General features: G+C 36.5%; 1 protein-coding gene and 1 pseudogene across 2 annotated transcripts in view; both read left to right on the top strand.

Moving 5' to 3' along the window:
- Nucleotides 1-15,265, top strand: part of NRG1 (neuregulin 1) — a 1,114,604-nt gene that overhangs the window by 306,162 nt on the left and 793,177 nt on the right. The window lies entirely within an intron of this gene.
- The window catches only part of LOC122889687, a 55,579-nt pseudogene continuing 47,162 nt past the window's right edge, over nucleotides 6,849-15,265 (top strand).

The raw sequence follows: 15,265 nt of genomic DNA, 5'->3' as shown, positions 1-15,265 counted from the left end.
GCACAAGGCAATGAGCCCAACTAAGTTCTCCCATGAGTGTTATATTAGTTACTGTTCGCCTCCTTTATGACATTAATTTGTGTGTAACTGAGACAATATTTATCGGGAGTTCTTTGTGAGGAAATTATGAAGGTATAGATGAAAAATATATTTATTAGGCCCTGCTGGGTCTTGGCTCTGTAGAGGAGAAGACGCCAATGAAGACAATTCCCCTTGCACACTGATTCCGTTTTCTGAGTAACTCTACGGATGACTGGCTTCTTGACCAGGCTTCAGTCAGTGTTGCCCACTGATCTTGTCTTTATTGGCATTTTGACACCAGCTCAGCTAATCCCATATGCCACATTATCAGTGGGGTGCTTTATAGAGTTGGAGTCAGACCTGCCTTTGAATATTACCTCTAACATTTATTAACTATGTGACTCAGGACAACTTATTTGATTTTTCCCAGCCTTAGTTTCCTCATCATTCTCATCCCAAAATGTTTATATGAAAATTAAATGAGATACTGTGGATGATGTGCCTAGCACCTGGCCTGGTGTATAATAAGAATTAAATAGGCATTAGTTGTAATTACTGTGATAATTGTCACCATACTGTTTACTCTCATCATTGTCATCGTCGTCGTCGTCGTCATCATCATCATCAACTAGGCTACTTCTCCAGCTTAACTTTAATTCAATGCCAGTAAGGGGTCTGATGAAGCTCCCATCTGTGCCTATGTCCGTACATCTGAACTACGTCCATTAACTGGTGAGCTACTGTATTTGCTATTTATTGCCTTATAAGAAGCCTATTACCCTTCAAACTTTTTAGATTTAAATAAAAAACATCTTACAGAGTTTCTGAGGTTCAGAATCCAACAGTTTCACTGGGAAGTTCCAGCTTCAGGTCCTCTTTGAGGTTGCAGTCATGCTGTTGGATCAGGCTAGTTTTGAAGGCTTGGCTAATACAAGATGATCCATTTTGAAGCTCACTTCTGTGGCGCTGGCTGGAGCCTTCACCTCCTTCTCACATGGAGCTCACAAGATGGCTTTCCTAAGAGCAAGTGGTATAAGAGAAAGAGAACCTTAGTTGTATAATCTAATCTCAGAAGGGGCAAACCATCACTTTCACCATATCAACCCTGGTACAGTGAAAGAGGGGACGATAAGAGATGGAAGTAATTGGATGCCATCTTGGAGGCTGCTACTATAGCTACATTTCTTGCTAGAGTTCCCATTTTTGCAGCCTGCCGTCACCTCACCTATTATTGAACACAATCATTGCCTAGATTTAAAATATCCCAATATACCCTTTTTCATGTGCACTTACTTGCTCTTTACACCTCGAGCTTTCATACTGAGCAGTTGTTTTAAGAAAGATTATCTTCCCTTTTAAGGGAAGTCCCCAGTATATTAAAAAATTAATCTTCACCATCTCTTTCTTGTATGTGACATGAACTGTGATTTAACTCCATTGCTCTATTAGACTATTCTATTCTCTGTGGAGGGACATTTGTTTTTTTTTTTGTTTTTTGTTTTTTTGTTTCTGAATCACTCAGCTTCTGCCACAAAAATAAAAACCTCTCTGTGTGAAGTTTTTCAAGTGAAATGGATACAAATATGGCACAAAGACTAGAGGAAATAAACAACAAAACTATAATCTCAGTCTGTGAAAAAGAGATAAGTTAGAATAAAACTATAGTCCAAATGCCCAGAAAATGTATGTTACTTTTTCGGAGGGAAATAAGAAAAGTCAGAGGATAAAATACAAAGCAAAATCCTTAGGAATCCCAATAGGGAAAAAAGACAGCAACCTCAGAGCATTTTTATGCAAAATATTTTCAGTGTTTTGGGGGCCAACTGTAAGGAAAACCAGGTATACTCAGAGCTTGAGGGCACTATGAAGAGAACGCTTTCAAAATATGCTCTCATGAGTCTCATAAACAGAAATATTCTCCAACTTAAGTGACAAAGAGAGAATATGAACTCCTGATGGGAAATGCCACAGGAAAGATCAAGCCTTATTATTTTTTTTTTTCCTCAGCTATTTCCTCAAGGAAAAAACTGGGAATTGATAATACTAAATTGACAAGTCCAAATAAGCCTTTAGGCAAAGCAGATGGTACTGTTCCTTCCTCTTTTTTTTTTAAATATACAAACTAATCTCAAATTTCAACTGGAAAGCATGTGTATTAGTTTGCAGGTTTTTACAGATCCTAAGCAAAACTATGTAGTTTTTGACTTCTATAAAACTAGATTTGAATCCTGGCTCTGATGACTACTGTAACATTTTGAGGTCTTCTTGGCCTCTCAAAGCCTCATATGTAAAACAAAAGAAGCCCTGACATATAGTAGGTGCTTTGTAAATTGTTGCTGTTGTTAATAGCAGAACATTTCTTTTTCATTTGACTTCATTGCCCTTCTTTTCAGGAACTTAAAATTCTAAGTGAGCAAACTGAGGTTACAGAAGCGAGCGAACGGGGGCATGGGGTAACCTGGTGATGGGTATTAAGGAGGGCATGTGTTGTGATGAGCACTGGGTGTTATATGCAACTAATGAATCTTTGAACACTGCATCAAAAACTAATGATGTACTATATGTTGGCTAACTAAATGTAATAAAAAAAAATTCTAAGTGAATGGGAAGGTTCTACTATAAACTTACACATCGTTAGGGTGTAATGAAAAATAATTAAACTTGTTCCTCTTTAGCTGCCATGATACAGTCAAAACCCAATAAATTCCCTTGGATTGACCAATTTCTCTTACACATGATATCTTAATTATGTGTATACTCATGGGCTTGTGATGAACGTGCCTATCCAAATTGCAAACTGCTTGAAGCTTGGAACTGTCTACTGATCTCTGCTTTATTCCTAATTCTTTCTAGCTCAGTGCTTTGTATTTAGGAAGTACTCAACAAATGTCTGTTAATTTACATTGAAGGATACATAGAGAGTTACTATAATCTTTTTTCCTTTTGAGAGTTACTACCTTCTAATTCTGGAATTCACATTCCATTTTCCGTCCTATTGTCTCACACCACCCCCATTTTAGCCATTCATATGCATATTTGGAGACTGTATCATTCAGAAAAGGCTACAAAGACCTAATTAAGCAATTAATGGATTACTTAATTTTCCAAACTTGATAACTGTCTAGACTCAGTGATCTTTTCTCTGCTCATTAGCACCTCTCCCTGAAGGTGGGGGGGGGAGAGGGAAAGTGTTGAAATGCAAATCTGTGAATTCATAAGTCAATACAAATTCTTCAGCCCAGGAAACAGCATGAAATTACAAGTTGCATGAAATTTGATCAAAAGTGCTGGTTTTCCTTCTCTGGATCATCTGTTTCCAAGCATATTTTATAACTAAGGCTTGACACTCCATCTATTCTTTGGGGAAATATTGTTAGAACTCCTGTTGTACATACGGGAGGGAATACTCGTGACAGATGTTGAGATGAGGGGCAGGTGTGTGTAGTGGACTCCAACAATAAACATATTTTTTAAAATGTCAGCATTAATTTTCCAGAAAAGATGAGAAATAAGGTTATATAGTGAGTCTTCATTTATTTGAATCATCCAGAATTTATGTTTGAGGAACCATGATGTGCTGGTATCTTTTCTTTTTCTTTCTTTTTTCTCTTTTCCTTTTTTGCTGGTATCTTTTCAAACCCTATAGATTATATAAAAATGAGGACAATGTTGGTCCTCATTCCAGAGGATACCCCAGCCCAGTAGAAACAATAAAACAAGCAGTTGATTGTAACCCAGACTTCAACAGTAGGTCATCTCACCTGACTTAGTGTATGTCTGGTGTCCTGGTTAGGTAGAAAGTTGTCCTTCATGGAATTCCATTATAGCAGATACTAATATTAATTTGCTTTCAATATTCAAAATAGGGATATGTCTATACTTAATTCTATTTTTGAATAACAAGTAATCATATGACCTTCTAAAATGTGTCTCTACATTCAGCTAATCAAGAAAATATGCTCAATTTTCATTAGTAAGTATTTGGGAGAAATAAAATAATATTATCTCACCATTATAGGACATGTTACAGTTTTCAAGGACATTCAAGTACATTGTTTTTTTTTTGTTTTTGTTTTACTTGAACATCATAGCAACCCTGTACATGAGACATGGACATTTAACGGATAAAGCCAGTGAGGCTCAGAGATGTTCATTGACTGCCAGTAGGCAAGTAGCAGAGGCCTTGACCAGACTCTCTAACTTGACCAGCAAAGCTCTTGTACACTAATGTATTAGAGTTGCCCAAGCAAAGAGTCTGTATATAAAACAGCTTTGAAAATAAGTAAACTCTAGTACTTTCTGGCAAGTTTGGTCAACATTATGTAGACTGATAGTTACAAATTGCTCATTTTAATTCAGTATCATGTCTCTGAATTAACTGACTTTCTGTAATATTCTTGACTGAATGCTTTAGCACTGTTCCATATCCCTCCTTTTTACATATATATAGACAGTGATTATGGTAGAGTGTGACTGTTTCTGTACGCATTCAAAATAGATGTGTAGCCAACACAAATGGTTGTGAGTGGCAATAAATTGCAGAAACTTCAATGAAACTTTTCACGAGACTGTTTTCTGTTGGACAGTGTATTCTAAACCTAGAAAGGAAAATCCTTGTCAGCATGTTGCTATTCTTGGAGCTACCTTAGTACTTCTTCTCAGTGATGGTTTATTGTTGTTGTTGTTTTGTTTTGTTTTGGTGCTTCTCTCATTCTTCCATTAAATGAACCTAATTTACTTGAGGCACTGCTCTTGATGTCGAGGAAAAGACACTGAACAAGGACCCTACCCTCAAAGAGATGACATTCTGGTGCAGAAAAGGACCATTAAAATGCAGACCAAATATTATCTAATAAATTGCAGATTCTGATTATTGTTAAGAAAGAAACCGTTTACCATAATAAGATTAGAAGAGGCTGTCTTAGTTCGATAGAGTGGCTAAGAGGAGCCTCGCCAGGAAAGAGAGAACATTTAAACTGAAAGCACAAAGACAACAGTGACTCACCTGAAGGAGCATTGAGGGCTATAGAACCAACCTGAACAAGTCACAGGAGGCAGGGTCCAGATTATGCCAGACTTTGAGGCCTCTATCATGTTTCTGACTCCTCTTCTAAGAGCAAGGAGAACCTATCTGAAGGGCTCTAAAGAAGGCCATGAGTTAATCTGATGTATATTCTTAAAGGACCATCTGATTTGATATGGGTGGAGGAAAGGAATGAGACCACGGTGACAGTCCAGCAAAGGGATAATGGTTGTATGGGTTCAGGGGTAGGACTGGGGATGGAGGGAAGAGAATGAAAACAAAATATGTTTTGAAGAAGAAGTGGTGAACTGCTGATGGACTAGATGTGAGGAGTGAGGGTTGAAAGGGAGAAAGGAGAAGAGGATGACTCCCAAATCTCTGGCTTCAATAATTGAAGAGGAGAGAGTGACACCATTTACTGGTAGGGGGAAGACAGGGTAAGAAGTAAATTGCTTTCGGTGTGGGATCTGTCAAGAGTTCCACTTCAGAAAGGTTACCTATGAGATGTCCAAGAGACCCCTAAGTGAAAGATCTCAAGTATCCATTGTAGATAAAAGTCTAGGAAAGAATTAGACATTTTGAAGTTTTGAGTATCAATGTGATACATAAATTTCTGGGGATATACATCAAGCTGACCTAGGATCAAACTTTTTTTTTTTTTTTAAGATTTTATTTATTTATTTGACAGACAGAGATCACAGGCAGGCAGAGAGAGAGGGAGAAGCAGGCTCCCCGAGGAGCAGAGAGCCCGATGCGGGGCTCGGTCCCAGGACCCTGGGATCATGACCTGAGCCAAAGGCTGAGGCTTAACCCACTGAGCCACTGAGGTGCCCCTAGGATCAAACTTTTGAGGAATTCTGATTTTATAGATAAGGTATGGTACAAGACATAAAGTCAGGCTGTGAAGGAATGCCAGTGATGTGGAGGTGAATCAAGGGAAAGTGGAGTTGTCAAAGAGAAGAGGATTTTGTAAGCAGAAGGGAGTGGGTGGCTGCCTTGAGCACTGCTGGCTGAGAAGTCCGTAGTGAAGGCACATCTACTGACAGGGCTCACATCACCATTCTCGCATCATTCAAGGATCTTGAGGTAACTTTCTTCACTGTCCTTTGATGATCCTGTTGATCTTACTTTACTCCATTTCACGAGCAATCTGTGTTTGTTGTGTGTGCTCTGATAATGCGGCAGAATGACGTTCAAAGGGTCACTGAAGTGATATATTTAAACACGGGGTAGGACTTCTAGTTAAACATCAAGCTATAAAGTCTCTTGATTTCTGCAGATATGTGTGATTTCAGTAATTGGTTTGTGACTTCCTAGTTTCTAGTGAAGGAGAAAGAATAATGAACTAAGAATCAGAGACTTGGTTTGAAATCCCAGCTCCTTTTGTTACTGGTTGCTAAAACCTGGGCACATCACTTAACCACCGTTGAACCCCAGTTTCCTGATCAGAAATGGTAATGATCTGACCTACCTGACAGGCTTGTTGTAAAGGTGAAACTGACATGGCTTACGCCATATAAGAGACACTCAACAAATGGCATTTTATTATTATTATCAGTAGTGGATTGGGTGTAAGCACAGGGCCAAATGCAGTCATGGAGAGAAAAGTCCTTCTTCAACCGTAAACACTATAAATAAAATGTGCTAATGTGTTTATGATTGATAACTCTTTCTCATCAGCTTTTTAATTTTAGACGCACCACCTTACTTTTTGGTACAGATCTATTTACTATCTAGGAGTTGTGGGCGAGTTGGTGGGTAGCCAGGAAAGATGACAGCTAGCAGAGCTTAGGCAGAGGAGCAGATGGAAGTGCAGGCGGCTGTTGGTATGGAAGCCCAGGAGGCAGCTGCTCTGGGGATGAAATCCAGGAGAGGACCAGGCCGGGTGAGGGAGCATCCACAGGCAAAGGGGGGGGTGACCTGTCTTAGAGAAGTTGGACGTGCCGTGCAGTAGGATGACTCAGAAAAGCCTGCAGAGCTTTAGAAATGTTCATTTCTTGGTTTGGAACACAGGCGAAAGACTGGAATGAAGTTTGCCTGTTATTTGGGAGATGTTCTTTGTAAAAGAAGAAAAGAAAAAAAAAAAATCCAACTATTTCAGTGGGCATCGTGTTGTTCTCTCTCCTGCCTCCTCCTCTGTATTCCCCCTCCAGAAAGGGGAACAAGCATCCATGGAACGGAGAGGCCTGCATTTTTATCGTACCTGCAAGACGGATGCCACCACTTAAATCGACTTCTCATTATCTTAATTGTGCTTTTTAAGCCTCACGTGTGCTGGTACTTGTTTTTCTTTTTAAAATATTTGTGGTTTATTTCTGCATAGGTTATATGAAACTTGTCTTCTTGCTATTATAGGACTTTGATAATAGGCGGTTAGCTAGATTGAGCCACCATTTACTGAGCACTTAAAATAAATCTCTGTAATAGCTCTATTCAGGCATTTTACTATTAATTTCATACAGACTCTCTTGAAAGTGGGTATTATTCCTCTCTTGCTAATTAGGACACTGAGATTTAGGGAGACTAGTTAACTTTCCCAGTTTCCTACAGTTACAGTGGTATAAAACCATGATTTCAACCTAGGTAGGTCGATATTTGAAGCTTTGCATGAACCACTGTGGTATAAAACAGTCTCCATTCCTTGGAAAGATCATTGCATCCATCTTCTCTGTCCTATTTATAACAGAACAGGTGCTCACTGCTGTCTTTATTGAGGTATTTTTTTCAGAGTAGGAGGAAGGGATGGGAAGTGCATTTGCTGGCCACTCACCATCTGCCATATTACTTTGTAGATATTTTCTCATGATCTTTAGAAGAAAATCCAAAATGGATATTTTATTCTTGTTTTTCTTGGGGGGATGGCTAGTTTTTTGAGGAAACGGCTTAGAGAAGTTGAGTAGTTTACCTAAATTCAACATGTTTATTTGCTTTTCATGCAACATTTATACATATCTAGCAATTTCTGGAAGCCAGGCCATCCAGGGTTACAAAGAAGAATAAGATATGGTCTTTGTTCTTAAGGGCCTCAAAACTTACTGAAGAAGACAAACACATAGAAAATTATAGTAGTTTATCAGTAGAAGACAGTATGTTCAGCACTGTCTGTGGTCACCTGGGGGAGCCTAAGTCAACCTGAAAAGAATCAAAGAAGGCAGGCTTCCTTTCCACTTGGGCTTTTCTCCTTTCAAAACTTAATTTCCTCCCCTCATTATACCATGGTGCCTTCCAGATTTAGTGCTGTCTATATACTGAAAGAATCTGAGAGGTTGTTAGAAACCCCGTTTGCACAGGAAATTAGGTTCAGTTTTTAAAACCATCCATTAACCCTCAGGAACACCATTGTCATTTTAACTGGGTTTCCATTTTCCTTGAGTTCCAAAACTACATTGGGTTGGAAGATAGGTGGTTTCTTCAGCAAAGGTTGAAGAGCAAACAAGGAAATCAGTCAAACCCAACCTATGTGAGAACAACCTACTAATTAGAATTTTGACTAAAACATCTCTCCTCCCCATTTCTAAGCACTATTTTTTTGTTTTGTTTTTTTGGCCAAAGGGAGTATGACCTCTAGCACCTTGACTTTTCTCCCTAAATGGGAATCTAATTTGAAGTCGATATCCTTCTTGAAGGAGATTTTTCTGTCTTTTTCAGATGTTTAGATATTGGTACTTGTAGGTAGCAAACTCTTTTATGACTTTCCAGCCACTCTTTCTCAGATATAATTAAATTCTTTTTAGTATGAAAACTCCAGTAAAACACTCTTAACATTACTATATGTCACTTTTTTACTCTCTCAGTTTTACATAAGTTTTACCCTTTAAAATCCTGTGTAGTTTTTGAATTTACACTAAAAAACAGTAAATTTGCAAATGAGGTTTTTTCTGACCAATATTTGAAAGATGACCAATATTTTAAAGGTGCTGAAGTTTTCAATGTTTGAGAGGATATATATGTAATTTTTGAAAGTTACTAGATGCAGTAACATGCTTCATGCCAGATATGAGTTATCTAGTCTCTGTTGAATTTTTACTTTCCATCCACTGTAAATCCTCTTGTGGTACACACTGTATATGGAGTGGTAAATTCTTGAGGCTTTGGGAGCACTGAAAGAGAGACTTTTAAGGGATCCAGACATAGTGTTGAGTTCGTGTTCACAAAAATACTAACAGCTAATAAGATAACTTAATTGAAATAAGACCAATTTATTCCAATCTGAGTATTTATCATTTCAACAAATAATTTCTTTTCAAGGTTTTGGGGGTATATGCCATCTAAAAAGATGAAGGCCTAGTATCTTAGAGCTTTATTTTCTATTGCTGTTCAATTATTTGTCCAAAACCTGGTCAGAATTTCAGCATAATGAAATATATTTCGTGGCTTGTCTGATGATGATTTCTTTTTAGCCTTGCTTACTTTTTCCAAGGGTCTTCATATGGTGTCAACTATAAACTTTCCACAATTTTCAGTTATCTGTGTATTAAAAATGTCAAAACAATTTCTTTAAATTTTTTTATAATTTATTGAATTTCCAAAGCAATTAGTTTTATTCATATTGTCCCTTGTATGAAGTAGCTTACAGTCACTTAGAAATTGAGAGCATTATATATTTTAAATTATTGCTGGAGAGTTGTAATACCTGTCATTCATCTGGAAGCTAGTGATTCAAAAACTCTGCTTTTAGTTAATTTTAATTAAAAACACTTCTATTCAAAATACTGCTCAATACCCAAATAATTGCTTACATTGTATATAGTTATTTTTGCTAAGGGCAAAATAGCTAAGACCATAAATTACGAAGGCAGGCACATGGTTTGCTGACAGAACTGTATAAAATATTGTTTTCATCTTCATGTCAGCTCTGGTACATTCATCTCTACATTAATTCCTTGGGGAATCTTGTGTAAGTTATAGTTTTGAAACCATCCCCCTCTCACTGAGCTCCTCAGCTTACCCTTTTCTTACTGACCATATTATTCCTCTGAAAGAACAGATAGAAATTGAGAATTATATCTTAGCCGCACTTGGGTAAGCAGTGCCAAAATAGTTACAGAGAACCTAAATATTAATAGCCATGAACCATTTTAGTTTAAATTGGATATTTCACAATCTTACACCTGCAGTATTGCAAGGTAGTTATAAAAGTACACAAAATTCATCTCTATAAATATATGCTCATTTTATATCTTTTACAAGCTGTTTCATAGATTCCTAATCCAAAAAGGCCATTAGTACCAATGACATGATTGATAGAATAGGTTATAATGTTTAGCAGCTCATTGGAGATGACATATTTTGCCAGTTTAATTTACACATTTCCTTCGTATTTATATTATGCACATATTTCTAAGAATATGGGTTTTGATCTTGCCTTAATACCCCTTTCTATTATAAAATATAATTTCTTTTTAGGAAACATATTAATAGTAAAGATGTTTTTAATAAGAATTTTTAAAATGACTGGTCTTCTCCACCAAACATATGCTGAAATTAGAGCTTTATTTTTGCTATTTCCAGCACATTTCACAGCAAATGGAAGTGTCCAAGAACATAGGGAGGCATTAATTGATTATTCACTTTCTTCTAATAGTTTTGATATCTCCCAAGTGGAAAATAGTTCAGGAGATAGAAAACACTAGAACAGTTTGTCTATAATGTCTGCAAGCATATTCTCATGAAAACTTGAATAATAGGCCCAGTACCATTTAGTCTATTTTTTTTCCTTTTTCTCTAAATATTTATTATATTATTTGAAGAAACACATAGGATCCAGTTTTGCTTTCTTTGAATATTTAATTTTATTTAGATTCTCTAACCAGATAAAATGAAGAAAGAAAGAAGGGGTTGTCATCTTTTTTTTTTTTCATTTTTTCCTACAATCTTGCATTAAAATATTAGATCCAAGAGAAGTCAGCAGTCTTTAGTATGAGATTCTATATTTTGAAAATGTGCATGTGTTTGTGTATTTTATTATAGTGACAGTTATTTATTTATTCATAGGAAATCCTGCTCCAAATAGATTTTAAGGAGGCAGCTCTCAAAATTTTGACACATTACAGAAACTTCCCCAATTAGTGATAGCAAAATATTTCAGAAGATAAATGGATGATTTAGTGTTAATCTGATTTCACACTTCAGTTCACAGAGCTGTCTGGACAACACTGAACGCTATCGTACAAGACATACTGCTACTTACCTCAGGGGCAAGAGAGATGAGCGAGATAGTTCTTATTCTCAGTGACCTTATAATTCAGTAGAAGAAACAAGATAAATATACGAGCCTGTGAAATACAAGGTGGGATAGGATGGTGTCTTAGAAGCAATACTAAGTGCCGTGGGATAGGGAAGAAAAAATACTAAATGTAATTTGAAATTGAGAGCTTTTGGGGTATGTGTTTTATATAAAAAAAAATATAAAAAAACTAAATGCATGTATCTGGACATTCTTTATCTCATGGCCCCTGCTAGAATGGGGCAAACTAGTTGGGTTACTAAATACATGTGCTTAGTAGTTCTTGAGTTAAATACGCTTTTATTAAAGTTAACCCAACAAAAGATTTCAGTAATCAAATATATGGGAAATATTGTAGAGATGATGTTGAAATTTTAAAAAGAGAAATTTGGCATGATTTGGTAGTTTGTTTTTATATTGCTTAGTGAAGATTTGAAGAATTGTGTTACCCTATTAGCATTCTTTCAAAGTATGTCAGTATTTTGAATTACTGTCGCTGATTGGAGCTACCTTTGTGCTTTCAATTTTAATAAATGTATGTATGTGTTCTGAATAAATAAAAAGTATTTTAGGTTGAGTATTTTAATTCTGAAAGAATATGTTGATAGATATTTTATAGAAATAAATCCTTACTATTAATGAATGCATGGTATGTTTCATTCAGTAGTACCCAAATCCAAAACACATGGAATTGTCTGGCATTGCTCTGTTGCCAAAAATTGTGATGTGACTCTGATGTAACCTGGTTTGTTCTGAATGACTCCAAGTAGTTCTGCAGACTTGCTCAGAGCCCATCTGGCTCCTGAGAAACCTTCTGTCACTATGGCTATGATCCCAGACTTTGGAGACAGACTGCCTGAGTTCAAATCCAGGCTCCTCTACTCACTGTCTTTATGACCTTGGGCAAGACGCTTTGCTTGTTTCTCATCTGTAAAACACTGAACGTCATATTGCATATCTCATAGAGTTATTGTGAGGATATTTTAGATAATGCGGATAAAAACAAGCTGTTACAGCATTTGGTAAGTAGTAAAGACTCAGTTATTGACTTTTATTTAAAAATAAAGTACATATGGATATAGATAGATAGGCATAAAAATCAGGTACCTGAAAGCTTTCTTCCCAGAATGTTGCAAAAGCTTTTCTCAGGTTTTTATATGTTGTAAAACTATATGACGTCTTGGTCCTGCTAAGCTTACAGGAAAAATTTTTAAGTAATTATTGTGAAATCAAACTGTGTGGGATTTTCTGGTATGCAATTGTATAATACCTCCCCACTGAGGCATGTGACAGTGATTCCTAATTACCCATTACTAAATACTGCTTTTCTATTTTATGTAAAATACATAAATTCTTAAAATATGAAGGCATAACTAAGCACAAATCTCACCATTTCCTGAGAGTCACCACAATATAATGCCTAACAAGCCAAATTTTCCCAGCTTATAATGTCTGTCACCCAGAGTGATGTGTATGGTCAGCTGTGTTCTCCACTGTTTGCCTCAGTGATTGGTGCCAGTTTATTGAAATACTCCAGCTGTCTCTCAAACCCATCCTGTAGGATCCCAAGGAGGTTCCTTTTCATGATCACACCCAGGGAATTTGAAAAAAAACCTTAGGCAATAGAAAATGCTTGCATAGATTTATTTTCATACACACAAAAAAGGCCTTGGTTACTCTAATTTGGGCAACAGGAAGAACATGCTAGGTAGACCCTTGACATCCTAAACAATCCTTCCTTCTGACCTCTGCATGGATCAGCAGACTGTGATGTCTGCAGAATATAGGATTAATTGCACCAAGAAAGAACATCTCTGAAATCTAAAATGTAGGCTTGGTCATTAGTTCATTTTGCATGCTGTGAAAGCTATATTTGGCATCATTAACAGCTGCTTGCATGAAGTGTTCAGCACTAAAATATGATTGGTGAACACTCAGAATTTTATTCCGTGGTATTGCCTGCAATTATGGAGATGTTGATAGATCAATTTCCATATCATCTAAATCCTAAACTAAGAAATAAAGTGGTCTGTAATATGCATGTCCCTTCTATTTGAGACTTTGCTAATTTTCTTGGTTTTTGATTTTTTTTATTCTATGAGGGCAAAGAAGTCTTACAGTTGATGTTTCCCCAAATACACATCATGATCACTTACCATCTCCTAAGTGATTCAAGCAGCGATCTTGTTTTTAGAATATTTCCACGAAAATGCAGGCCCCAGAATTTCAGTGTTGATTAGGAAAAAAAAACCCATTCTAATGACCTCTTGACAGTATCTAATTAAATCATGGGCAGGTAAACCTGGCAGAATGGGAATAGGAAGCTTAGTTCCAAAATGTTAACTTATAATTACTTTGTTATTGTCTTGGTTGTTAATACGATGGTCATGATGGTCAATAAGCAGAGGCAGTGAGATGAGCTATGACAGCCATCAGAAAGTCTGAGTGTACCTGGTATGGTGTATGAGTAAGTTAACAGCCATTGGTATGCTAAATGATTAATAGCCAACCCTCAAAAAAAAAAAAAAAAAAAAGTTAACAAGGAAAGAAAGAAAAAATCCTGGCTTGTAGCATTTGCCATGGCATAAAGACTCTCACTATGACTGTTTTCATGTTACCAACATGATGTCATTGATTTTGTAGCTGGAAAAAGATGCGCACATATAACAATCTTACTTGATTTTCTAGCTTTTATTTACCTCTCTCTCACCATTGAAATAGATCGTATGGTATAGTATAAGCCATAAAGTCATTGATATGTGCCCTTGTTAGAATAAAAGCTAATAAAAGCTAACACCTCTGGACTTTATGATGTGTGCCTTTGACCAATATCTGGAACTAATAATCCGGAAAAACAGAGAGGAAAGGGGTGGTAGGTTGTGTGGTTAGGTAGCTAACTGGACTAGGTGGGAGTAAAGAGATGACCTTCTAGTCCAGACTATTAATAATTATCTAGAAGATTTTGGACAGTTCATTTCACTCAGTAATTCAACATTCATCCCACCAGTTTTGAATGCCTGCTAAGTGCCAGTTATTGGGAGATAAGAGGATGATGAGCACTGGGTGATGTATGGAAGTGTTGAATCACTCTACTTGTATACCTGAAACTAACATGACACTGTATTTTAACTAACCGGAATTAAAATACAACTTTTAAAAAAAGGTAAACAGGTAGATATTCTGTCTTAAAAGAGCTTGTGGCTCAGTGGCAAAGAGAAAAATAGGTAATAATAACAGAGTGAGATAAAGGCTTGCGTAGAACTGAGGAAACATGGAGGAGGGAAATGGAATCTGATCTTGCAAAATGCTAATGTTTCTGAGTAGATGTGATTGTGTGCTGAATGTGGGAGAATATATAGAAAATAGACTGTATGTCCTAATTTCTGCCTTTTATTCCCATGATATATTCTTTCCATAATTGGAATTCTGTATCTTCCACTCCCCTTCACCCATTTTGCCCATCCTTGTATTCCCACCCCCCCTGGCAGCAATCAGTGCATTCTCTATTTATAGGTCTCATTCTGCTGTTTGTTTATTCATTTGTTTTTTAGATTCCATATATGAGTGAAATCATATGATATCTATCTTTCTTAGTCTGACTTTTTTCACTTAGCATAAAACCCTCTAGGTCCATCCATGTTGTCACAGATAGCAAGATTTCATCCTTTTTTTGATTGTGTAATATTCCATTGTATACCCCATATTCCATTCCTCTATCAGTGAACACTTAGGTTGCTTCCTTATCTTGGCTATTATGAATAATACTGAATATATGTTAGTTTTAATTTGGGGTTTTAATTTATCCATTTTAGTCAATCTGTCAAATTTATTGACATAAATTTATTTCTTATGTTATCTTTTTGACACCAGTGGGATCTCTGTTTATGTCCTTTTTATTTTTACACCTGATATTGGCCATTTGTTATTGGCCATATAATTGATATTGGCCATATAATTTTTTTTAATCAGGCTTATGAAAGTTTATTAAATACAGC

The sequence above is a fragment of the Neovison vison genome, chromosome 11 (assembly GCF_020171115.1).
Source record: "Neovison vison isolate M4711 chromosome 11, ASM_NN_V1, whole genome shotgun sequence".
Taxonomy (NCBI): Eukaryota; Metazoa; Chordata; class Mammalia; order Carnivora; family Mustelidae; genus Neogale; species Neogale vison.
This window is presented reverse-complemented; position numbering and strand designations above follow the sequence as displayed.